This window comes from Zingiber officinale, chromosome 6B (assembly GCF_018446385.1).
Source record: "Zingiber officinale cultivar Zhangliang chromosome 6B, Zo_v1.1, whole genome shotgun sequence".
In the NCBI taxonomy this organism is placed as follows: domain Eukaryota; kingdom Viridiplantae; phylum Streptophyta; class Magnoliopsida; order Zingiberales; family Zingiberaceae; genus Zingiber; species Zingiber officinale.
This window is the reverse complement of record NC_055996.1, coordinates 71,077,432-71,103,712: the sequence shown is the minus strand read 5'-3', so window position 1 is coordinate 71,103,712 and position 26,281 is coordinate 71,077,432.

The following is a 26,281-nucleotide window of genomic DNA, read 5'->3' as shown; positions in this document are numbered from 1 at the left end:
AGAGGACGCCGCTTTGACATTCGCCACCTGCTTGTCCTGTTAGAAGTATCACACCTTCTCACACCGGCTGACCGAGGAAATGAAAACGTCTACTATGTCTTGCCCATTCGACCAATGGGGCATGGATATCGTGGGACCCTTCCCAATGGCGATAGGCCAGTGGAAGTTTTTGCTTGTCGCGGTCGACTATTTCTCCAAGTGGGTTGAAGCCGACCGCTGGCCAGGATAACCGAGCAGATGGTTAAGAAATTCATCTAGTAGCACATCATTTGTCGATTCGGCATCCCCCACCAACTCGTCTCAGACAATGGGAGATAGTTCGTTGGTCAAGAACTCAGGAAATGGTGCGAGGGGTATAACATCTAGCAGACCTTCACCTCGATAGCATATCCTCAAAGTAATGGGCAGGCAGTAGTCACCAATCGGGAGATATTACGGATCCTACGTGTGCGGATCGACCATATGGGAGGGAGCTGGGCGGATGAACTCCCCAGCGTGCTGTGGACGATCCGCACGACCCCCAAAGAAGGAACGGGAGCAACCCCCTTTCACTTGGTGTACGACGGTGAAGCGGTCACCCCCGTTGAAGTTGGAGTAGAGTCCGACTAGATACAATACTATGACGAGGACAATGCCGAGCGGAGACTCCTGGAGTTGGAGTTGGTGGACGAGGCACGTGCTAAAGCCACCGTTCGACTGATGGCCTACCGATAGAGGATGAGGCAGAACTACAATCGAAGGGTGATCCCAAGATCATTTCAGGTCGGCGACTGTGTGGAAGAAGGTAAAGTCGGTCGGCGACGCCACCAAGTTGGAAGCTCCATAGGTCGAACCCTTCATGATCGTGAAAAAGCTCCGCTCGAGCGCCTACTACCTAGAGGATAAGGAAGGACAACGAGTAGAACGGCCGTGGAGCGCGAACCATCTCCAGCCATACCGAACCGGATGAGAGGTGTGTTGATGTAATCAATGTATTTTCTTTATCCCCGCGCCCTTTGAGTGCAGGACTGAAATCAAAAGCGAAAGGTTGCCAAATTTCGTGCCGAACGACAAGTCAAGTCATAGAGCGATGACGTTAAACCCAAGTCTCCACCGACGGTCGAACGACGACCTTAAACCCGAGACTTCGTCAAATCGTCGAGCGACGACGTTAAACCCAGGTCTTCATCGATGGTCGAGTGGCGACCTTAAACCCGAGACTTCGTCACATCGTTGAGCGGCGATGTTAAACCCAGGTCTCCACCGACAGTCAAGCAACAACCTTAAACTCGAGACTTCGTCACATCGTCGAGCGGCAACGTTAAACCCAGGTCTCCACCGACGGTCGAGCAGCGACCTTAAACCCGAGACTTCGTCAAATCGTCAAGCGACGACGTTAAACCCAGGTCTCCATCGACGGTCGAGCGGCGACCTTAAAATCCAGAAGTATGACCTTGATGAATTTATCATTGAAATGCGAGCATGATGCCCGTGCGGGGTTATATAGTCAAAAACCTTGTGATATATAAGCAAACATGTGAGGAAGAACTATGAAATGACTTCATTGATAACAAACCAAAATCTGTCGAGCGGCAATGAAACATTTAAAGATTACAAGATCCATCCTCACTCGAGATAGTCGAAGACTTCGTCCGACATCGAGTCGTTCAGCTGAGTCCGGTTGATGACACCGTCAGTCAGGGAGCCAGAGATGTGCCCGTTGTTGGACCGTGATTTGATAGAAAGGGGGGTGAATATCGATTAAAATTTTAATGAAAGTATGCAACGGAAAATTTGAAAGCAGAAAGAATGACACAAGTAGTTTTTACTTGGTTCGGAGCCTGTGTCGACTCCTACTCCAAGACCCGCACTCGTTGAGTACTTTCGTTGGGCAATTACTAATAATTTGAAATATTGATTACAAAAAGGAGTACAGGAATTAATTAGTAAAAGAAAAACCGACAATAAAAATAAGAAAGAAAATGAACTTGTCGGAGAGCCTTCGTAGTGTCGCAAGAGCACAGAAGAGCAGATCGTGAGTTGTTCTATTGACTCCAACCTTTACCCTCCTAATATAGGAGGTTCGGGGCGCCTGGATCCCTTCGGGCGTCCTGAATATGACGTAACCGAGCCAACCAGGAAACTCCACATAGCGAAGTGACGTTGGGGATAAAATTCATCTCCGGCCGCCCAGATCCCTTCCGGGCGTCCGGACCCTTGTTTTCCAATGATTTCCTTCTTGTAAGAAAACGTTAGTCCGAGAAAAATATATATCTTGCAAAATAGAGTGTTAGTATAGTTTATCATCAAATAAAATATTAATTAGATTCCGTCTCCTCGAGATCAGAATCTAGTCATAATCTAGACTTAAATATCTGAAATGGATCTAAGTCGGATCGACGCCTAATGTTCCCTTCTCGGGAACGCGTCCTCACAGTCACTCCCCTCCAATAACTTACCTTCACTTACCTGCTAGACGTTCGGTTAGCCCTTCGACCCATTTGAGCTTCATGCCAGCTATCCGGTCAGTCCATTGACCTAGCTGGACTTCGTGCCAAACGTCCGGTCAGCCCGTCGACCCGTTTGGACTTCGTGCCAGCTATCCGGTCGGCCCGTCGACCTAGATGGGCTTCATGTCAGACATCAGGTCAGCCCGTCGACCTGTCTGGGCTTCTCCTGCACACTCAGTCAGAGTGTTAGATAACAATGAAACTAACTTAACCTATTTTGTCATTCATCAAAACTTGAGTTAGACCGTTAGTGCTAAGCGCACCAACAATCTCCCACTTTTTGATGCAATGACAACCTGGTTAAGTTAGTGAAAAATATGCAAGTAAAAACAAGCACAAGGTGTTGGGGCAATTTCCCTAGGTCATGTTTGACCAGTTTGACTAAGCTTAAGTTGAGTCAAGCTTGAGTCGGGAATTGAGTTTTGATGTTTGACAATGTATGGAGATTGCTGGAGCAATCGTCCAATTGTGGAGATGGTCAAGGGATTGACCAGGTTGATGAAAAGACAAGTCAAGTGGGTCAGTATTGACCGGAGACTTGACCGGGTAAGTCCTGACTGGAGTTTAGACAATGAGAAAGTCCTAACTAGAACTTAGGCATCTGGGAAAGTCCTAACTGGAGGTTAGGCAAGAGAGAAGTCAAGTAGGTCAAGGTTGACAGGAGACTTGACTGGGAAAGTCCTAATTGGAGATTAGACAAAGATAAGTCCAACAAGAAGGTTGGCAAGAGTGAAAATCCAAGTAGGTCAGTGTTGACCAGACTTGGTGGTGAAAGTCCTGATAAGTGAGATCAAGCAATTGGAAAGTCCTAGTATAGCTAGGCAAAGGGAAAGTCCTAGTGAGGAGTCAGGCAACTGGAAAGTCCAAGTGTGATCTTGGCAAAAGGAAAGTCCTGGTAAGGAGCCAGGTAATTGGAAAGTCCAAGTGTGATCTTGGTAAAAGGAAAGTCCTGGTGAGGAGCCAAGCAATTGGAAAGTCCAAGTGTGATCTTGGCAAAAGTTGTAAGTCCAAGCATGTGGTCTTGGCAAGGTAAGTCCTAGTGTGACTTGGCGAGGAGAACCCGACAACTAGGATGAGACCGATGGAAGCTCCAGAAGGCAAGGCGTGAAAGATGGGGAGATATCCGAAGGACACAAGGCTGATGGAGGAGGCTAGAAGGCTAGTTCGAGGTTGGTCGGGAGTAGCCAAATGCTAGGCGTACAAATCCAATAGGTCACGGTTGACCGAGAGTTGGGTTTGAGAAGCTGGACTTGAGTTTGAGTCAAGTCCAGGGTGTTCAATCGATTGGGCGATCGATTGAACAGGCTCCAATCGATCAGCCGATCGATTGGAGTGTGCTGCGATTGTTGAAATGGCCCAATCGATCGGCCGATCGATTGGGGTCAGGAAATCGCAAGAACAGAAGATTTCCCAATCGATCGGGCGATCGATTGGGATCTACCAATCGATCGGTCGATCGATTGGGGAGGAGAAGCTCTCGCGCGTACGCGAGAGCACAGAATGGTTCTGAATCGATCGACCGATCGATTCAGATGGTCCCAATCGATCGGTCGATCGATTGGGAAGTGACCGTTGGGCAAGAAACGAGCGATGGACGGCTAGGATGAAGCGGTGCTGACGTGGCAATCGATTGGGGATGGATTGGATCGATTGGGAGCATTGTTTAAAGCCTTGGCGGAGTATTTTCTCCGCAGTTCTTTGTGAGCTTCACCTGCGACTTTTCTGCGATTCTTCACGCGAGCTTTCAGATCTTCACTGCCAGTTCTTGAAGGCACTTGGAGGTGTTTCTCCAAGGTTCAAGAGGCAACAACGAGCAACAAGTAAGCAAGAAGAAGTGTATTTCATTTGTATTTCTGTATTCTCTTCTTGTAGTGGTGTTGTGTTGTTGTGTGAGTTTGTACGAGGCTTCTCCGCCTCTGGCTGTGACCGAGAAGGAGGTTTGCATAGTGGAGATTGTGTCGTGTGTGTGGATCCTTGGATTAGTCACCTCTTCTTGAGGTGGATACCAAGTAAACCCTAGGTGTTAGCGCTGTGAGTATTTTGTTTTGTTTTGTATTTGTATTCCGCTGCACATTATCAAGACGAAGCAAACGACGCAAGGAGCATGACGAAACGCTATTCACCCCCCCTAGCGGGCAAAAAGGTCCCTACAATTGGTATCAGTGCGAGGCCGCTCTTCTGAGGACTAACCACCAAGAGAGTAAGAAGCTAGAGGTGTTGGTTGCTACTCGGAAAACCTAGAGGTTCCACTGTACAAAAATTTTGTACAAAGGTCTGAACCTTTTCCTAGCTACCATGTGTTCTTTTAAATTAAATTTTGGATCGCCTGCGGAACTTAACACGTTTGATCCAAAACTTAATCTATTTGTTCTTTTAGGTTTAGACTTGGATCTCCTGCAGAACTTAACACGTTCGATCCAAATCACCTTAAGTTATTAATTCCATTAAATATTAATTTCCATAATTGGTTCCCAGTACTGACGTGGCGAGGCACATGACCTTCTTGGATATGGGAGCAACCACCACCGACTAGACAAAACCTTTTATATAAAGCTAATATTTAATTTCCTAAAATAACTTTAGGTTAACCGAAAGGAATAATCAAACCACAAGGAAAAATAAATCAAAAGAACACAACATCGAAAAATATATTCGAAACACTAGAATCGTATGTCTCTTGTATTTAGTATTATTTCCAAAAATAACTAGTATGATGCGGAAAGAAAAATTACTAGTTATACCTTTTAGAAAGACCTCTTGATCTTCTACCGTATTCCTCTTCTAACCTCGGACGTTGTGTGGGCAACGATCTTCCAAGATGAGAACCACCTAGGTGTTGGTGCAACCTTAGGTCAAGGTTGACCTGGTTGACCTGACTCGAGTTGACCTGACTCGAGTTGTATTTTGATGTTTGACGAGAATAGAAAAGCTCTATTCTGATATTTGACGAGAGTAGAAAAGTTGTATTCTGATGTTTGACAGAATACAAACTTGGGAGATTGTGGGTGTAATCTTTGGTCAAGGTTGACCTGGTTGACCCGAGGTGAGTCGACCTGATTCGGGAAATCCTGGTGAGTGAAGCCAGGTGAAAGTCCTGGTGAGTGAAGCCAGGTGAAAGTCCTAGTGAGTGAAGTCAGGCAAGGGAAAGTCCTGGTGAGTGAAGCCAGGCAGTTGGAAAATCCTGGTAAGTGAAGCCAGGTGAAAGTCCTGGTGAGTGAAGCCAGGCAAGGGAAAGTCCTGGTGAGTGAAGCCAGGCAGTTGGAAAGTCCTGGTGAGTGAAGCCAGGCAAGGGAAATCCAGATAGGTCAAGGTTGACCAGACATCTGGTGAAAAGTCCAAGCAGGGAGCTTGGCACGGGAAAAGTCCAAGTATGGAGACTTGGCACGGAGAAGTCCAAGTAGGGAGCTTGGCACGGGAAAAGTCCAAGTATGGAGACTTGGCACGGAAAAGTCCAAGTATGGAGACTTGGCACGGGAAAAGTCCAAGTATGGAAGCTTGGCATACGAAGTCGGAGAGGGCTCGGTAGCTCGTTCTCTGGACCGGATGGAGTCAGAGAGGGCTCGGTAGCTCGTTCTCTGGACTAAGTCAGAGAGGGCTCGGTAGGATGGTCTGAAGAGGTCAATGGCCTCGCTCTGGTTGGAGCCAAGCGAGAGGGTAGTAGTCTCGGTAGATCGGGATGAAGGATCTACAATGGATCGAGTCTAGGGCTCGGAGTTGCTGTAGTGTCGTGACCTAGCCGCGTCTGGCCATAATAGCTAGACACGAGTGGAGGCAGCATGAAGGTGGTGAATCGGACAGTGATTGGTGGAGAAGAAAGTCGGGGAGAAGAAAGAGGGGGATCGGTCTGTGGACCGATCCTCCTGAGTCCTGATCGGTCCACAGACCGATCAGAGACGAGGCCAACTCTCACAGAGAGTTGGCTGATCGGTCTGGGGACCGATCAGCCTAAGGCCTGATCGGTCCCAAGACCGATCAGAACACTCCTGGACCGATTAGGAGTGTGCCTGATCGGTCCAGGCCTAGCCGTTGCGACACAACGGCTATCTCTGCTTCGTCTGTTCTTCTTCGCAGGTTGCAGGGAGATACCAGATGATATAAGGCCTCTACAATGAAGAACGAAAGACAACACTGAAAGAGCTGCTTCTGCTAATTCTTCTTCTTCCTCTTGAGCTTTGCTGAGCTCTCGGTTTTGCTGAAGCTTCGCGTGAGCTTCGTGCTGGTTTTCTAGCTGCTGGAGCCGTGAAGCTGTTGCTTCATCAACGGACTCCGACGAGAAGGCAAGTAAGTGTGTTTACAATTTCTATTGTTCTTGTTTTGTTTCCTCTATTGTTGTACTCCTCTGTTTTGCTGTTGCAAAGACTTTGTGGTGAGGTTTCTCCACCCAGAAGGAGTTCATATTAGCCGGTTATCCGGGGTTTCATCCACCGACGGATTGATAGGCTTTGTCCACCTTACGGACACGCCGAGGAGTAGGAGTATCATCTCCGAACCTCGTTACATCGCTGCGTCTAAGGTTTGATCTTCTCGTTCTCGTTTCTATTATTTTATTTCCGCTGCGCTAACCTAATTCGTAGGAAGAAACGATAAATTGGGGTCGGCTATTCACACCCCCTTCTCTAGCCGCATCCGAAGGTCCTAACAAGTGGTATCAGAGCAAGGTTGCTCTTCGTCGGATTAACACCCGGGGGAGCACAAGCTAGAGAATGGATCGACTCGGAGAAGACTTCACGATTCCACCCTTCTACGAGTGCTGCGACTTCGCATATTGGAAGGTAAGAATGAAGTATTTTCTTATGACTAACCTAGCAAATTGGAATTGTGTACAAGTAGGTTTTATTCCTCCGGTGGATAGAAAGGGAGAACTTCTCAAGAAAAAGAAGTGGACGAAAGAATAAATCCACCAATCCACAATCAACGACGAGGTAACGAAAATCCTTGAATTTTCATTACCTAATGATATCTTGTGTAAGATAGGTGGATACAGCAATGCCAAGGAGTTGTGGAACAACTTAGCTAAGTTCCATGAGGAGAGCTCCAATTCAAGTCATGAAGAGGAGTCAAGTGAGCCAAGTAGCTCACATCATGGAGGTAAGGAATTAGAAGTTGAGGGCTACTCAACATCTATGGAAGAAGAGGAGGAGAGTTCTTCTTCAAGATTGGTGCAAGAAGAAGCTTCTACCTCCGGAAGGGATGAAGAAGAGAGCTTACATCCATCCTCAACCCTAGGTAACTCAAGCGATTTAATTTCAAGTAAATTACATATAATGTGCTTTGAGTGTAGGGAATATGAGCATTACAAGAGTAAATGTCCAAAGAGGATTAGGAAGACTCCACCGGCACCAAAGGTCAAGGAAGCCGGAGTCCCGAAACGCAAGAGCAAGGAGCATGTGGTGTGCTTCCAATGCAAGCGAAGGGGACATTATATAAGTCAATGTCCGAGGGGGAGGCAACCTCACAAGGACAAGAGACCAAGCACATCTATAGGGGGAGCTAAGGCAAACCCTAAGGTATCCTTTAAGGCACATTCTTGCAATCCTTATAAGACACATGCTAGTAATTTTATTGCAATTGTCAATAATGATAAGCATGATAATCTTAGAAACCGATACATGTGCTTAGGTGCAAAACATGTTAGCCTAGACAAGAACAATACTAGAAATGCCAACCCTAGGACTAACTCATCTAAGGTTAAGGAAAACCTAGGTAAGAATCCCAAAATAACTAGACATATGCCTAGGAATACCTCAAAGAAAAATGACAAATTAAAACTTGAGGTATTAGAAAAGGAAAATCAAGTCTTGAGGTCAAGACTTGACACTTTAGAAAAGACCCTTAAGAATTTGGAGAAATCATCTTTAGGGCCTAAGGGTCAAAAGCAAAAGCCCAAGGACTGTTGGAGTGTATACTGAAAGCCTAAGCTTTGTAAACATTCATTATGAATAAAGAATCACATTTGGTCTAATTGTCTACATTTGTTTGTAGTTGTTCATTTAATTTATATTGTAGATAACATAGTATGTGGTGTCACATACAGAAGATGATGTTATCAGTACCTTATAAATTATAAACAGTAGCTCACGACTAAAATGGAAAGGAACAAACCATTAGAAGATCGTAGTGTAATTAGGTATTAGTTTATCTTGACTATACAATTACACTAGTACACTCAGAGTGTATTGAGTAGGACCATTAGAGGTCGTTTCTTTTATACTGACTTTATAAAGGAACAAAGACCTCAGTTATTATGGAAGTGTGTGCTCCTAATCCTAATATAATAACAAGCACATATGTTTGATATTTATTTCTTTAATTTATCAATGGGTGAGATTTAGTTCGATGAATCAATAAACTCGATAAGTTGGGAAATGGTATCACTTATAGTGTGTGTTGTTGATTATAGAGGGAAACTGTGTCCTAGAGATACTAGGTTGATAATGTCCTCAAGAGGAGTTCATAAATATTGTCATGTTAAACCCTGCAGGTGGACTTAGTCCGACATGATAATAAGGTTGAGTGGTACTACTCTTGGACTTAGATATTAATTAAATGAGTTGTCAGTAACTCACTTAATTAGTGGACATTCGATATCTTAAACACAGGGAGACTAACACACTCATAATAAGAAGGAGCCCAAAAATATAATTTGGGATTGGTGCGGTAGTTCAATGATAGTTCTCTAGTGGAATGAATTATCATTGATAAAATTAAGTTGTGTGTTCGGGGCGAACACGGGATGCTTAATTTTATCAGGAGACCAAAACCAAATCCTCCTCTCGGTCCCTATCGTAGCCTCTTATTTATAGAGTTCTATACCCATCTATACCCACCTTCTATACCCACCCAATAGGGGTCGGCCAAGCTAGCTTGGGATCAAGCTAGGGCCGGCCTAGGCCTAGCTTGAACCCAAGCTAGTAGGGCCGGCCAAAATAAATTAAAAAGAAATTTAATTTTAATTTTTATTATGTGGTAGATATAATTTAAAGAGAATTAAAATTAAAATATCTCTCTTGTAAAAGATTTACAAAAGATTAAAGAAAGAGATTAGATCTCTTTCCTTATTTGTAGATTGGAGAGATTTTATTTTCTCTTTAAAATTATTCACATGTTAATAAAATTAAAATTATAGATATTTCCTTTTATTAACCATGAAGAGATTTTTAAAGAGAAATTTTATTTTTTAAAATTTCCGGAAACAAATAAGGAAAGTTTTAATTGTTGATTGAAACTTGTCCAATTTGCTTCCTCTTGATGTGGCCGGCCATTAGAGTTTATTTGGGAAATTTTATTTTATTTTTCTCAAATAAATCATGTCAAGGAAATTAAGGAAATTTTATTGTAAATAAATTTCCTAATTTGCCTAGGCCAAGGAATATAAAAGAAGAGGTAGGGGTGCCTTCATAAGATATAACCTCTATTGTTTTCTCTCCCTTTTTCCTTGGTGTTGTGGCCGGCCATTACCCTCTCCCTCTCTTCCTCTTGTGGTGGCCGAATACTTCATCTTTCTTGGAGTTCTTGTGGTGGCCGGATACTACTTGGAGAAGAAGAAGAAGAAGGAGAGAAAGCTAGCATCTCTTGGAGCTTGGTTAGTATTTTGATTTTCTTCTTTGGTAAAGTTCTTCCTTTGTGGCCGAACCTTGCTTGGAGGAGAAGAAGGTGGTTGGTGGTTTCTCATCTCGGTAGATCATTGCCCACACAACGTCCGAGGTTAGAAGAGGAATACGGTAGAAGATCAAGAGGTTTTTCTACAAGGTATAACTAGTAATTTCTATTTCCGCATCATGCTAGTTATTTATGGAAATAATACTAAATACAAGAGGCTTACGTTCTAGAATTTCGAATATGTTTTTTCGAAGTTGTGTTCTTTTGTTTCTTTCTTTTCCTTGTGATTTGATTGCTCTCTTTGGTTAACCTAAAGTTATTTTAGGAAATTAAATATTAGCCTTCTATTAAAGGTTTTGTCTAGTCGGTGGTGGTTGCTCCCATATCCAAGAAGGCCATGTGCCTCGCCACGTCAAGATCTGGAACCTTTATGGAAATTAATATTTAATGGAATTAATAACTTAAGGAGACTTGGGTCGAACGTGTTAAGTTCCGCAAGAGATCCAAGTCAAAACCTAAAAGAACAAATAGATTAAGTTTTGGATCAAACGTGTTAAGTTCCGCAGGCGATCCAAAATTTAATTTAAAAGAACACATGGTAGCTAGGAAAAGGTTCAGACCTTTGTACAAAATTTTTGTACAGTGGAACCTATAGGTTTTCCGAGTAGCAACCAACAATTGGTATCAGAGCTAGGGTTTTGCCTCTGTGTATTTGGTATTTAGTTTAATTATGCACATGTCATACATAATTTAGGCAGGTTAATAGTAGGATGTGCTAACTCTATGGATGCAGGATCCAACTATTATGGCTTTTAGTTAATTATGTGTGTGATTGGACCCTTGGACATGTCAAGGGCAATTTATATGTGTGTGCATGATTGTATTAAAATACAGCAGGAGCTGTATTTAGTTTTATTAGGATTTTATTTTTGATCTAGATACATGTACATTCCTTTTATGGAATATAGGATCAAAAATGTAAAATTCTATTTATGTCGCGGATCGAATCTTGCAAAGCGTGGAACCTTCTAAGGACCAGAGGTGCAGCGGAACTCGGAGCAAGATGGATGCGACAGTTAGACCCGGTGGCGGTGGCCAAATATGGCAGCAGCTTCAGATGACAACACACGGAGGACAATTAAAGATAAAAGCCATAATAGTTGAAAATTAGATTTTCTATTTATTGCTTTTATATTGTGCTGTGTGTGCATGTTAGTTTACAAGTTTAGTAGGCTAGCATAGTTAAAATTCCTCATTTGTAAATAACTAAGTGGGAGAGGGATTTTTAAGTAAATCCTATGGTCTCCATTACTGGTTTGTAAGTGATGCAAACAAGCTTGCGCGTTGGCTCTGAGTGCCTTCCTCCATAACGGATGAGCTTGTTTGTGGATCACTAGAACAGACTTCCATTTCTGGATGACTATAGGAAGTTAATCAAGAGCGTGTGATCTTCCCCAACGGAAGGGGCATAATCTTATTAATGGACTTAGTGTCAAGTAATGGTGAACACTTAGACACATCTAATAGTATCCTCCCCAACGGAGTCACTATTATTTGTGAGACCAAATTATACCAACTATTAATTTTATTTGTCAAAAGTTAGTTGACAAGATAATAAAATTAATGGGTTAAACCCTCCTTTACAAATGTTGAAATTGTACGTCCACACTAACGTGGCATACAAAATTCACGGTGTTATGAGGTGTTGGTTAATTTAAAATAGTATTGTTTGAGGAATCAATATTATTCTAAATTTAGAGTTCGACCAAAAGTTATTTGTGATTCTTAGGATGACTTTCAACCCATGTCCATCATACTTCAACAAAATAGACTTGGACCAAATTACATAGATTGGAAAGAAACACGGATATTGTTTTGATCAAAGCTATAAATTTATCAACCTTGTCGATGCACCCACTTGGTGAATCTACCCAAGAGGAGATTGAATATCATAAGAGATGGGTAAAGGCAGATGAGATGGGTACATTTTGGCTTCAATGTCAAATGTATTGTAACATCAGCATAAAGATTTACCAACAACTTATGATATTATAAACAATCTCAAGGAACTCTTGGTCATCGGGATAGGGCTTCTAGACAAGAAGCTATGAGAAAGATAATGACAGCCACCATGCAAGGGTACTCCTGTAAAGGATCATATCCTAAACATGATGGCTTATCCGAACGATACGGATCCTTGGAGGAGAAATTGATGGGAAACCCAATCGATATGATCCTCCAAACGCTACCTAGAAGTTTTGAGCCACTGAACTATAATATGAATAAGAGGATTTATTCATTAGGGGAACTACTGATTCAAGCGCAAGAAGGATTATTTCGTCAAAATTCTCAAATTCACTATTGTTGAAAATGGTTCTACTTCTAAACCGAGAGGAAAGAAGAAGAAGAAACAATCTGGTTCAGAAAGAAAGTGAATAAATCTCGAGTACGGGATTTAAAGCTGGAGTGAAGAAGGCGAAGGGCAAGTGCTTCATCCGCAAAGTCGGGGCATTGGAAGGCGGACCGTCCTCGTAAGAACCAAAACAAAGGTATATCTCATGCTCTAGTTGTTGAAACATGTTTAGCGGTGTTATCTACCTGGTGTGTAGATACGGGAGCCACTGATCATGTCTGCAATTCCTTGCAGGGGTTCCAGGAAACCCGACGACTATCTGAAGGGGAGATTACCGTCTACATGGGCAATGCTACTAAGGTGGCAGCTGTTGTAGTGGGAGACGTATACTTATCTTTTAGTAGAAATAAAAATTTGGTTTTAAGAAATTATCTTTATGTACCCAGTTTTAGAAAGAATTTAATTTCAGTTTCTAAACTGTTTTTAGATGGATATTCAGTTTCTTTCAGTAACGATGTAGTTATTAAAAGAAATAAAGTGATTATCTGTTCTGGTGCATTAGTTGGCAATTTGTATATTTTAAATCCAATTTCTTCCACAAAGCAAAACATGGAAATTTATAACTCATCTTCTAAATTTAATAAGAGAAAAGAACCTTCAGAAATGAACCAAGCATATCTTTGGCATCTAAGACTTGGTCATATTAATTTAAGTAGGATTCAGAGGCTTATAGCCGATGGACTTTTGAGTTCATTAGAGTTGGAAAATTTTCCAACTTGTGAATCTTGCTTAGAAGGTAAAATGACCAAGAGGCCGTTCAAGGCCAAGGGGTATAGAGCCAAAGAAGTGTTAGAGTTGGTTCACTCTGATTTGTGTGGTCCTATGTCTGTCCAGGCAAGAGGAGGTTTTGAATATTTTGTCTCTTTCATAAACGATTATTCAAGATATGGATACATTTACTTAATGCGCCGCAAGTCCGAATGCTTTGACAAGTTCAAAGAATACAAGGCTGATGTGGAGAAACGATTAGGTAAAAGTATCAAGACACTACGATCTGATCGTGGTGGCGAATACCTCTTAGGAGAGTTTAGGAATTACTTATCAGAGGCTGGGATTCAATCCCAATTGTCTGCACCTGGAACACCCCAACAGAATGGTGTAGAAGAACGAAGGAATAGGACTCTTATGGAGATGGTTAGATCGATGATGAGTTATTCAGAATTACCAAATTCGTTTTGGGGATATGCTCTGGAAACAGCAGTATACGTTCTGAACTTAGTACTTTCTAAATCAGTTTCTTCTACTCCCATAGAATTGTGGAATGGGCGAAAACCCAGTCTAAGACATATTCGAATTTGGGGTAGTCCAGCACATGTGCTGAAACCAGATGTTGATAAGTTAGAATCTCGAATTGCGTGTTTGTAGGATATCCTAAAGGAACGAAGGTGGTTTATTTTATAGTCCTAAAGACCGAAGGTCATTGTTAGCACCAATGCCCGCTTTTAGAAGAAGACTATATAATGGATCACAAGCCAAGAGTAAAGTTGTTTTAGAAGAACTTAGAGAGGACATGTCTACTTCAATATCACAGGACAAGATGAAGTACCACAAGAGACCGCAACACGTGTCACACATGATGCACAACCACAAACAAGACTCGTCGTAGTGGGAGGGTTGTGAGGCAACTGAAAGATTCATATTTTGGGAGAGTCTTGGACTTGATCCGGTAAACATGAAACCTGATCCCCGGTTATATGACGAAGCACTCCAAGATATAGATGCAGATCTTGGCAAAAGGCAATGAATTCTGAAATAGAGTCCATGTATTCTAATAAGGTCGGAGCTTGTAGAACCACCGATGGTGTAAAAGCCGTTGGATGCAAGTGGATCTACAAAAGGAAAAGAGGGATGACGGAAGGTAGAAACCTTCAAAGCTAGGCTTGTTATGAAAGGACACTCAGAAAGAGGAATCGATTATGAGGAAACCTTTTCACCCAGAGCCATGCTTAAGTCTATCCGGATACTCTTATCCATTCTTTGCTCATATGGATTATGAGATTTGGCAAATGGATGTCAAGACTTTCCTTAATGGAAGTCTTGAAGAGAACATCCATATAAAGCAACCGAAGGGTTCATTGAAAAGGCAAAGAGCATCTAGTGTGCAAGCTTAATCGGTCCATTTATGGACTGAAGCAAGCTTCAAGGTCTTGGAACATCCGGTTTAATGAAGTAATCCAGTCATATGGATTTATTCAAAGTCCGGATGAGTCTTGTGTGTATAAGAAGTGTAACGGAAACGTGGTGGTATTTCTTGTACTATACGTAGATGATATTTTGTTAATTGGCAACAATGTCAAGGTATTATCAGACGTAAGGGTATGGTTGTCCAAACAATTTGATATGAAGGACTTAGGAGATTGTGCACACATTCTTGGGATCAAAGTTATAAGGGATCGTAAGAAAAGAATGTTGTGTCTGTCCCAAGCTTCATATATAGATACAATCCTTGCTCGTTTTAGCATGCAGGATTCCAAGAAAGGTTTCTTACCTTTTAGACATGGAGTAGCTCTATCTAAAGAGATGTCTCCAAAGACATCGAAAGAGATAGAGGACATGAAAGCAGTTCCTTATGCTTGTAGGAAGCCTAATGTATGCAATGCTATGTACGAGACCGATATATCTGTTTTGTTAGCAGATATCCGAGTAACCCTGGACAAGGACATTGGACGGATGTAAAGCATATATTAAAGTACCGAGAAGGACTAGAGATTATATGCTAGTTTACCAAGCGAACGATCTGCTTCCTGTGGGTTACGGATTTTCAATCGATAGGGATAATAAGAAGTCTACATCAGGCTATGTGTTTACTTTAGGAGGTGGAGCCATTTCATGGAGGAGTGTTAAGCGGAAATGCGTTCGGACTCAACCATGGAAGCTGAGTATGTAGCACCTCTGAGGCGACTAAAGAAGCAGTATGGCTCAGGAACTTTCTAATGGACTTAGATGTGATTCCTGGTTTGCCCAAAATCATCACAATTTATTGTGATAATAGTGGTGCAGTTGCAAACTCGAAGGAACCACGAGCTCATAAGGCAAGTAAACATATAGAGCACAAGTACCACCTGATACGAGATATCGTGAAGCGAGGAGAAGTTGTCATCGCCAAGATTGCATCAGCGGATAACCTGGCAGATCCTTTCACTAAGGCCCTTCCGGCGAAAGCTTTCGATCGGCATGTGGAGGGAATGAGAATCAGATGTATGGTAGAAGATATGGCAGCTTAGTCATTAGTATAAGTGGGAGATTGTTGGAGTGTATACTGAAAGCCTAAGCTTTGTAAACATTCATTATGAATAAAGAATCACATTTGGTCTAATTGTCTACATTTGTTTGTAGTTGTTCATTTAATTTATATTGTAGATAACATAGTATGTGGTGTCACATACAGAAGATGATGTTATCAGTACCTTATAAATTATAAACAGTAGCTCACGACTAAAATGGAAAGGAACAAACCATTAGAAGATCGTAGTGTAATTAGGTATTAGTTTATCTTGACTATACAATTACACTAGTACACTCAGAGTGTATTGAGTAGGACCATTAGAGGTCGTTTCTTTTATACTGACTTTATAAAGGAACAAAGACCTCAGTTATTATGGAAGTGTGTGCTCCTAATCCTAATATAATAACAAGCACATATGTTTGATATTTATTTCTTTAATTTATCAATGGGTGAGATTTAGTTCGATGAATCAATAAACTCGATAAGTTGGGAAATGGTATCACTTATAGTGTGTGTTGTTGATTATAGAGGGAAACTGTGTCCTAGAGATACTAGGTTGATAATGTCCTCAAGAGGAGCTCATAAAGATTGTCATGTTAAACCCTGCAGGTGGACTTAGTCCGACATGATAATAAGGTTGAGTGGTACTACTCTTGGACTTAGATATTAATTAAATGAGTTGTCAGTAACTCACTTAATTAGTGGACATTCGATATCTTAAACACAGGGAGACTAACACACTCATAATAAGAAGGAGCCCAAAAATGTAATTTGGGATTGGTGCGGTAGTTCAATGATAGTTCTCTAGTGGAATGAATTATCATTGATAAAATCAAGTTGTGTGTTGGGGCGAACACGGATGCTTAATTTTATCGGGAGACCAAACCAAATCCTCCTCTCGGTCCCTATCGTAGCCTCTTATTTATAGAGTTCTATACCCATCTATACCCACCTTCTATACCCACCAATAGGGGGTCGGCCAAGCTAGCTTGGGAATCAAGCTAGGCCGACCTAGGTATAGGTGGCCGGCCCTAGCTTGAACCCAAGCTAGTAGGGCCGGCCAAAATAAATTAAAAAAGAAATTTAATTTTAATTTTTATTATGTGGTAGATATAATTTAAAGATAATTAAAATTAAAATATCTCTCTTGTAAAAGATTTACAAAAGATTAAAGAAAGAGATTAGATCTCTTTCCTTATTTGTAGATTGGAGAGATTTTATTTTCTCTTTAAAATTATTCACATGTTAATAAAATTAAAATTATAGATATTTCCTTTTATTAACCATGAAGAGATTTTTAAAGAGAAATTTTATTTTTTTAAAATTTCCGGAAACAAATAAGGAAAGTTTTAATTGTTGATTGAAACTTGTCCAATTTGCTTCCTCTTGATGTGGCCGACCATTAGAGTTTATTTGGGAAATTTTATTTTATTTTTCTCAAATAAATCATGTCAAGGAAATTAAGGAAATTTTATTGTAAATAAATTTCCTAATTTGCCTAGGCCAAGGAATATAAAAGAAGGGGTAGGGGTGCCTTCATAAGATATAACCTCTATTGTTTTCTCTCCCTTTTTCCTTGGTGTTGTGGCCGGCCATTACCCTCTCCCTCTCTTCCTCTTGTGGTGGCCGAATACTTCATCTTTCTTGGAGTTCTTGTGGTGGCCGGATACTACTTGGAGAAGAAGAAGAAGAAGAAGGAGAGAAAGCTAGCATCTCTTGGAGCTTGGTTAGTATTTTGATTTTCTTCTTTGGTAAAGTTCTTCCTTTGTGGCCGAACCTTGCTTGGAGGAGAAGAAGGTGGTTGGTGGTTTCTCATCTCGGTGGATCGTTGCCCACACAACGTCCGAGGTTAGAAGAGGAATACGGTAGAAGATCAAGAGGTTTTTCTACAAGGTATAACTAGTAATTTCTATTTCCGCATCATGCTAGTTATTTATGGAAATAATACTAAATACAAGAGGCTTACGTTCTAGAATTTCGAATATGTTTTTTCGAAGTTGTGTTCTTTTGTTTCTTTCTTTTCCTTGTGATTTGATTGCTCTCTTTGGTTAACCTAAAGTTATTTTAGGAAATTAAATATTAGCTTTCTATTAAAGGTTTTGTCTAGTCGGTGGTGGTTGCTCCCATATCCAAGAAGGCCATGTGCCTCGCCACGTCAGTACTGGGAACCTTTTATGGAAATTAATATTTAATGGAATTAATAACTTAAGGAGACTTGGGTCGAACGTGTTAAGTTCCGCAGGAGATCCAAGTCAAAACCTAAAAGAACAAATAGATTAAGTTTTGGATCAAACGTGTTAAGTTCCGCAGGCGATCCAAAATTTAATTTAAAAGAACACATGGTAGCTAGGAAAAGGTTCAGACCTTTGTACAAAATTTTTGTATAGTGGAACCTATAGGTTTTCCGAGTAGCAACCAACAAGGACATGAGAGGTTTGAGTCACAAACCTAAGTCTCAAGTGGTCAAGCCCACTTATCATAATGTTCCATTCGATTATGGAACAAGACCTAGGGCTAGGAAGACCATCACCAAGGTCACAAGGGGAGTCACCCCTAGAGTTGATCTTGATGAGTCCCAAATGGCCAAGGCTTTAAAGCCTAAGAGGGTCATTAGGAGGGTTGCTAGGGAAGTCATCCCTAGTGAATATTTAGTGAACCCAATGAGCTCAAATAGGTATTGGGTTCCTAAGAGCATGATTCCATCACGCTAGATGGATTAGAGTGTGCCAACCTTAATTGAATAGGTAGTTAATCTATTCATGACAAAAGGTGGCACTTTAGGAATTTTCAAGGTGTAATCAAGCCTTGAAAATGAAATTAAAAATTATTCCTAAGGTGATTAGGATGTGCCAATCACATTTAAGGAGTTTTTTTTAGAGTCAATCTAATTGGCACATAGTGATCTAAAAATCTTTGGTGTATGATTTTAGGTCTATTACACTTAGGAATATAGAATTTATGGCAAAATGATCAAAATTATCAAAAATGGCAACTAAAGCTAGAATTAGGTATTTTCTATACCTTTATATGTTATTTGCCATATATTGTTTGCCATATGTCATGTCATGACATCATATCTAATTTACTATCATTTGAAATGTCATGATAATGCATAGGTTAGTTATATGTCATGCCTTATTTAAGTTTCATACTTTATGCCATGACATCATGACATTGGCACATATGTTCACTTATGATATTATTTTATGCCATGTCATCATCTCTTGCATTTATGATCAATTAAATTGATTTAAGGATAAAAACTCAATTTGATATGGAAATCAAATTGTTGTTTAGAAAATGCATGAGAACTTAGCTTAAGATGACCTAAACCCATATCTCACATCAAAATTGACTTGGATGTGTTTGATACACCTTAGATGTGTGTGAGATATTAGGATGATGAGTTAGGATCAAGGTGCATAATTCTTGTACCTAGATGAGCCTAATTCGAAATTGAGGATCATAGGGAAAGCTTGTGTACAAGTCATGTATACTTAGTCCTAAGATTGTGGTCCTAAATTGAATGGTTTAAAATCATTTCAAAATTGATTTGAAAAACCTTGATGAAGCTTTTCTAGTAACAGCATTCATCATTGAGCAAGTTGATACAAAGTTGAGGTAAACTTGAACTATTTCAAAGTTTTTAAACTTTGTATCAAGGTTTGAAAATGGAAGTTATTTTTATAGAAAACTATTTTTCCATGATAGTATATGTTATGAGGAATGTATCCTCAAAATTTTATAATTTTTGGAATTTTCTGTAATTTTGTAGGGGTTTCTGAATTTCGGGAGGAAGAAATTCAGAAATCAGAAATCAGAAATCAGACATGTGTGACCGATCAGGAGGTTCCCTGATCGGTCCAGGGGATGCCGGATCGGTCACTGGACCGATCCAGGGAGCTCCTGATCGGTCTGGTGACCGATCGGGCGTGCCAAAATGCTGATTTTCAACTGTGTTATCTGAAATTTCAGCTGAAAGTTAAAACACAGTTTGTGTTTTGGATTTCTAAAGGTTTGAAACTCTTCAAGACATTGTTGGTGCAATGATCAAGGGGGAGTTGACCTTTAGGGGGGAGTTTTACCTATTAGTCAAGGGGGAGTTGACTTTTAGGGGGAGTTTTTACTCTAAAGACTTGAGTGATATGAGATTATCACTAAGTTGATTGTTGACTTTAGTATCAAGGGGGAAATTAAGGGTTTCAATGAAAGGTATGTGACTTTTATTAGGAAGAAACTCTTGACCTTGATTCACTCTTTTTGATGTGTATCAAAAAGGAGGAGAATGGGAGAATATCCAAAGAATGTTCAAGGAAGAACATTAGAGTTTGAGGAGAATGTTCAACGAAGAATATTGGGAAACCTAAGTTAGGTTTTCGGGTTAACCTAACTTGTTCATGTTTTGTCAAACATCAAAAAGGGGGAGATTGTTGGTGCAACCTTAGGTCAAGGTTGACCTGGTTGACCTGACTCGAGTTGACCTGACTCGAGTTGTATTTTGATGTTTGACGAGAATAGAAAAGCTCTATTATGATATTTGACGAGAGTAGAAAAGTTGTATTATGATGTTTGACAGAATACAAACTTGGGAGATTCTGGGTGTAATCTTTGGTCAAGGTTGACCTGGTTGACCCGAGGTGAGTCGACCTGATTCGGGAAATCCTGGTGAGTGAAGTCAGGTGAAAGTCCTGGTGAGTGAAGCCAGGCAAGGGAAAGTCCTGGTGAGTGAAGCCAGGCAGTTGGAAAGTCCTGGTAAGTGAAGCCAGGCAGTTGGAAAATCCTGGTAAGTGAAGCCAGGTGAAAGTCCTGGTGAGTGAAGCCAGGCAAGGGAAAGTCCTGGTGAGTGAAGCCAGGCAGTTGGAAAGTCCTGGTGAGTGAAGCCAGGCAAGGGAAATCCAGATAGGTCAAGGTTGACCAGACATCTGGTGAAAAGTCCAAGCAGGGAGCTTGGCACGGGAAAAGTCCAAGTATGGAGACTTGGCACGGAGAAGTCCAAGCAGGGAGCTTGGCACGGGAAAAGTCCAAGTATGGAGACTTGGCACGGAAAAGTCCAAGTATGGAGACTTGGCACGGGAAAAGTCCAAGTATGGAAGCTTGACATACGAAGTCGGAGAGGGCTCGGTAGCTCGTTCTCCGGACTAGGTCAGAGAGGGCTCGGTAGCTCGTTCTCTGGACCGGATGGAGTCGGAGAGGACTCGGTAGCTCGTTCTCCGGACTGCGAGGTCGGAGAGGGCTTCTCTGGACCGGACGGAGCCGGAGAGGGCTCGGCACTGCTCTCCGGACTAGGCCGAGAGGGCTCGTGAGCTCGCTCGCACTGTAGGGTTTAGGCCGAGTTTCAAACCGATTGGTCCGTGACCGATCCGGATATTGGTCGATCGATCGGTGCGTGACCGATCAAGAACCAAATAGTGTGTTTGTGAACCGATCGGTGCGGTGACCGATCGCAATCGCTGAAGCGAAAAAGATCGAGAAGAAGAGGGGATCGGTGCGGACCGATCCACTGAAGTCCTGATCGGTCCACGCATCGATCGAGACGAGGCCAACTCTCACAGAGTTGGCTGATCGGTCTGGGACCGGGCCTGATCGGTCCCAAGACCGATCAACACTCTGGACCGATTAGGAGTGTGCCCGATCGGTCCAGGTCTAGCCGTTGACACAACGGCTATCTCTGCTTCGTCTGTTTTTGTCTTCTTCTTCGCAGTTGCAGATATAAATCAGATGATATGGCCTCTACAGACTGAAAGAGTCGCTTCGCTAATTCTTCTTCTTCCTCTTGAGCTTTGCTGAGCTCTGTTGCTTTGAAGCTTCGCGTGAGCTTCGTGCTGGTTTTCTAGCTGCTGGAGCCGTGAAGCTGTTGCTTCATCAACGGACTCCGACGAGAAGGCAAGCAAGTGTGCTTACAATTTCTATTGTTCTTGTTTTGTTTCCTCTATTGTTGTACTCCTCTGTTTTGCTGTTGCAAAGACTTTGTGGTGAGGTTTCTCCACCCAGAAGGAGTTCATATTAGCCGGTTATCCGGGGTTTCATCCATCGACGGATTGATAGGCTTCGTCCACCTTACGGACACGCCGAGGAGTAGGAGTATCATCTCCGAACCTCGTTACATCGCTGCGTCTAAGGTTTGATCTTCTCGTTCTCGTTTCTATTATTTTATTTCCGCTGCGCTAACCTAATTCGTAGGAAGAAACGATAAATTGGGGTCGGCTATTCACACCCCCTTCTCTAGCCGCATCCGAAGGTCCTAACACTAGGCACCTTCTTCCTTCTTCCTTCAAGTTTCGGCCAAGCACAAGAACTTCTAAAGGATGAAGATTTTCCACCAACCAAGCTCCAAGGGATGCATGCTTTCTCTCCTTCTTCTCCTTCCTTGATCCGGCCACATCCTCCAAGCTCCAAGAGATGATAGATTTCGGCCACAACAAGAGGAGAGAAGAGAAAGGGAAGGGCCAACCACCACACCAAGGAAAAGAGGGAGAAAAATAGAATAGAGTCCATAACCTTGAAGTCTCCTCTACCCCCTCTTTTATAATCCTTGGTCTTGGCAAATAAGGAAAAATTAATAAAAACTTCCTTAATTCTTTTGCCATTGAAAAGAAAAATTTATTTAATTAAAAATAATTTTTCTTTTCAATTTGTAATGGCCGGCCACCACATAAATTCTCCAAGCAAATAAAATTTTAAACACCAATTAAAACTTCTTTATTTGCTTCCGGAAATTTATAAAAATTTCTCCAATAATTTATCCCTTCATGATTGGTTTATAAAAAGGAAATTTAATAAATTAAAATCTTTCTTTTAAACATGTGGATAAAAAGAAAGTTATCTCTATAAATTAAAATCTCTTTTAATCTACAAATAAGGAAAGATATCAAATCTTTTCTTAATCTTTTGTAGAAACTTATAAAAGAGAATATTTAATTTTAAACTCTCTTTTAAATCATGAACATGGTTAAAAAGGAAAGTTTTCTTAAAATTTAAAATCCTCCTTTAATCAACAAATAAGGAAAGATTTCAAATTTTAAACTCTCTTTTAAACATGTAGATGATTTACAAATAAGGAAAGTTTTTACAAAAAAATTAAAACCATCCTTTTAAATTACAAATAAGGAAAGAGATTAATCTCTTCTCTTAATCTTTTGTAGAAAGCTATAAAAGAAAATTTTTAATTTTTAAACTCTCTTTTAAAATCACGATATCCACATAAAAAATAATTTTAATAAAAATCCTTTTTAATATTCTAGTGGCCGACCACCTAAGCTTGGGACCCAAGCTTTGGCCGGCCACCTACATGGCTCATCTACTTGGTCTTGGCCGGCCCTAGCTTGGGTTCCAAGCTAGCTTGGCCGGCCCCATTGGATGGGTAAGAAGGTGGGTATGCGGTGGGTATAAATCTCTATATACTAGAGGCTACGATAGGGACCGAGAGGAGAAATTGGTTTTGGTCTCCCGATAAAATTAAGCATCCCGTGCTCGCCCCGAACACACAACTTAATTTTATCAATAATAATTCATTCCACTAGAGAACTATTATTGAACTACCGCACCAATCCCAAATTACATTTTGGGCTCCTTCTTATCATGAGTGTGTTAGTCTCCCTGTGTTTAAGATAACAAATGTCCACTAATTAAGTAAGTTACTGACAACTCACTTAATTAATATCTAGCTCCAAGAGTAGTACCACTCAACTTCATCGTCATGTCGGACTAAGTCCACCTGCAGGGTTTAACATGACAATCCTTATGAGCTCCTCTTGGGGACATTCTCAACCTAGATTACTAGGACACAATTTCCTTCTATAATCAACAACACACACTATAAGTGATATCATTTCCCAACTTATCGGGCTTATTGATTCATCGAACAAATCTCACCCATTGATAAATTAAAGAAATAAATATCAAATATATGTGCTTGTTATTATATTAAGATTAAGAGCACACACTTCCATAATAACTGAGGTCTTTGTTCCTTTATAAAGTCAGTATAAAAGAAACGACCTCTAATGGTCCTACTCAATACACTCTTAGTGTACTAGTGTAATTATATAGTTAAGATAAACTAACACCTAATTACACTACGACCTTCCAATGGTTTGTTCCTTTTCATCATGGTCGTGAGATATTGTTTATAATTTATAAGGTACTGATAACATGATCTTCTGTGTGTGACACCACACACCATGTTATCTACAATATAAATTAATTGAACAACTACATTTATCACAAATGTAGACATTTGACCAATGTGATTCTTATTTCTAGATAAATGTTTTATACCGAAAGCTAGGCTTTTAGTATACATTCTAACAAGAGGAAGAAGATGAACTTGGGAGGTCCACTTGGATGGAACATCCGGATTCCACCGCCGTATGACAAAGAATAATTCAGTTTTTGGAGGAATCGGTTGGAAACTTGGTTCCAAATGGATTGGAACCAATGGGTTGTCTTGGAGGACCCATTTGAAGCTCCAACGGACAAGAAGGGTAAACGCCTCCGACCTCGACATTGGACCGAGGAACAAAAGGAGCTAGCGGAGGCAGATAAGGAGGTAACGAAAATATTGCTTAATTTATTACGTTCTAACATTATATTGAGTGTAGGTGAATACACTAGTGCAAGTGATCTTTGGAAAAAGATCATTGCCTATCATGAGAACCCCACACAATTCCAAGGAGTTGAGGAGCCCAAGGAGAAGGACTCATTGGTCCAATAAGAGAAGGACCAATCCGATGTTGACACAAGGTCAACATTCGAGGAGAAGAAGGAAGAAAAGGAGAAGGAAGAAGATGAGAGATCCTCTACATCTTCAAGATAGGAAGAGGTGGAAGCATCCACAACCTCGAGAGTTGAAGAGGTGGAAGCACCCACACCTCCAAGTAGAGAAGAAGAATTAGAAGATGATGCTACCTCCACAACTCAAGCTACATCAAATGGAGAATCAAACATCAACCCTATAAGCAAAGGTATAAAGAATTCAATAGTGAATAATAAAAATCATATCATTTGCTTTGAATGTAGGGAACATGGATACTATAAGAGCAAGTGTCCAAAATTGGCTAAGAAGAAGGGCCAAGTGGCAATCAAGGCTAAGGAGAAGCCTAAAGTGGTTGGTCCCACGGAACACAAGAGCAAGGAGCATATTGTATGCTTTTCATACAATCAAAAAGGATATTACCGAAGTCAATGTCCTAACGGGAAGAAGCCAACTAAGGTTAAAGGAGGAAGCACAAGTCTAGGGGGAGCTTTGAAGAGCAAACCCAAGGTAACCTTTAAGAGTGCAATTCCTCCTAGTCATAATAAAATGCATGTTAGAAATAACTCTCATCTTTTTAATGCTAATTGTCATGACAATAGGAAGCATGATAGAATTAATGCAAAATATATACCTCCTCATGCTAGATCTACCACACCTAAGGTTAGGAAGGTAGAAAATAATTTAGAATATAACTCTAGGAATTTTAGATACAACCCTAAGAATACAAATGCTCATAGAAATTTTAGATACACTGCTGTTTCCATAGCATATCCCCAAAACGAATTTGGTAATTCTGAATAACTCATCATCGATCTAACCATTTCCATAAGAGTCATATTCTTTCGTTCTGCCACACCATTCTGTTGGGGTGTACCAGGTACAGACAATTGGGATTGAATCCCGACTTCTGATAAGTAACTCCTAAACTCTCTAAAGAGGTATTCGCCACCACAGTCAGACCGTAGTGTCTTGATACTTTTACCAAGACGTTTCTCCACATCAGCCCTATATTCTTTGAACTTGTCAAAGCATTCAGACTTGCGGCGCATTAGGTAAATGTATCCGTATCTTGAATAATCGTCTATAAAAGAGACGAAGTATTCATAACCTCCTCTTGCCTGGATAGACATAGGACCACACAAATCAGAATGAACCAGTTCTAACGCATCTTTGGCTCTGTACCCCTTGGCCTTAAAAGGTCTCTTGGTCATTTTACCTTCCAAGCAGGATTCACATGTTGGAAAGTTTTCCAACTCTAATGAACCCAAGAGTCCATCGGCTGCAAGCCTTTGAATCCTACTTAAGTTAATATGACCAAGCCTTAGATGCCAAAGATACGTTTGGTTCATTTCCGAAGGTTCTTTTCTCTTATTAGAGTTAGAAGATGTGTTATTAATTTTCATATTTTGCTTTGTGGGAGAAATTGGATTTAAAGTATATAAATTACCAACCAATGCACCAGAACAGATAATCATCTTATTTCTCTTTATAACCACATTGTTACTAAAGGAAACAGAATATCCATCCAAATACAGTTTAGAAACTGAAATTAAATTTTTTCTAAAACTGGGTACATAAAGATAATTTCTTAAAATCAAATTTCTATTCCTATCAAAAGATAAGTAGACGTCTCCCACTGCAACAACCACCACCTTAGTAGCATTGCCCATGTAGACGGTTATCTCTCCTTCAAATAGTCGTCGGGTTTCCTAGAACCCTTGCAAAGAATTGCAGACATGATCAGTGGCTCCCGTATCTACACACCAGGTGCTGGTAGATAACACCGCTAAACATGTTTC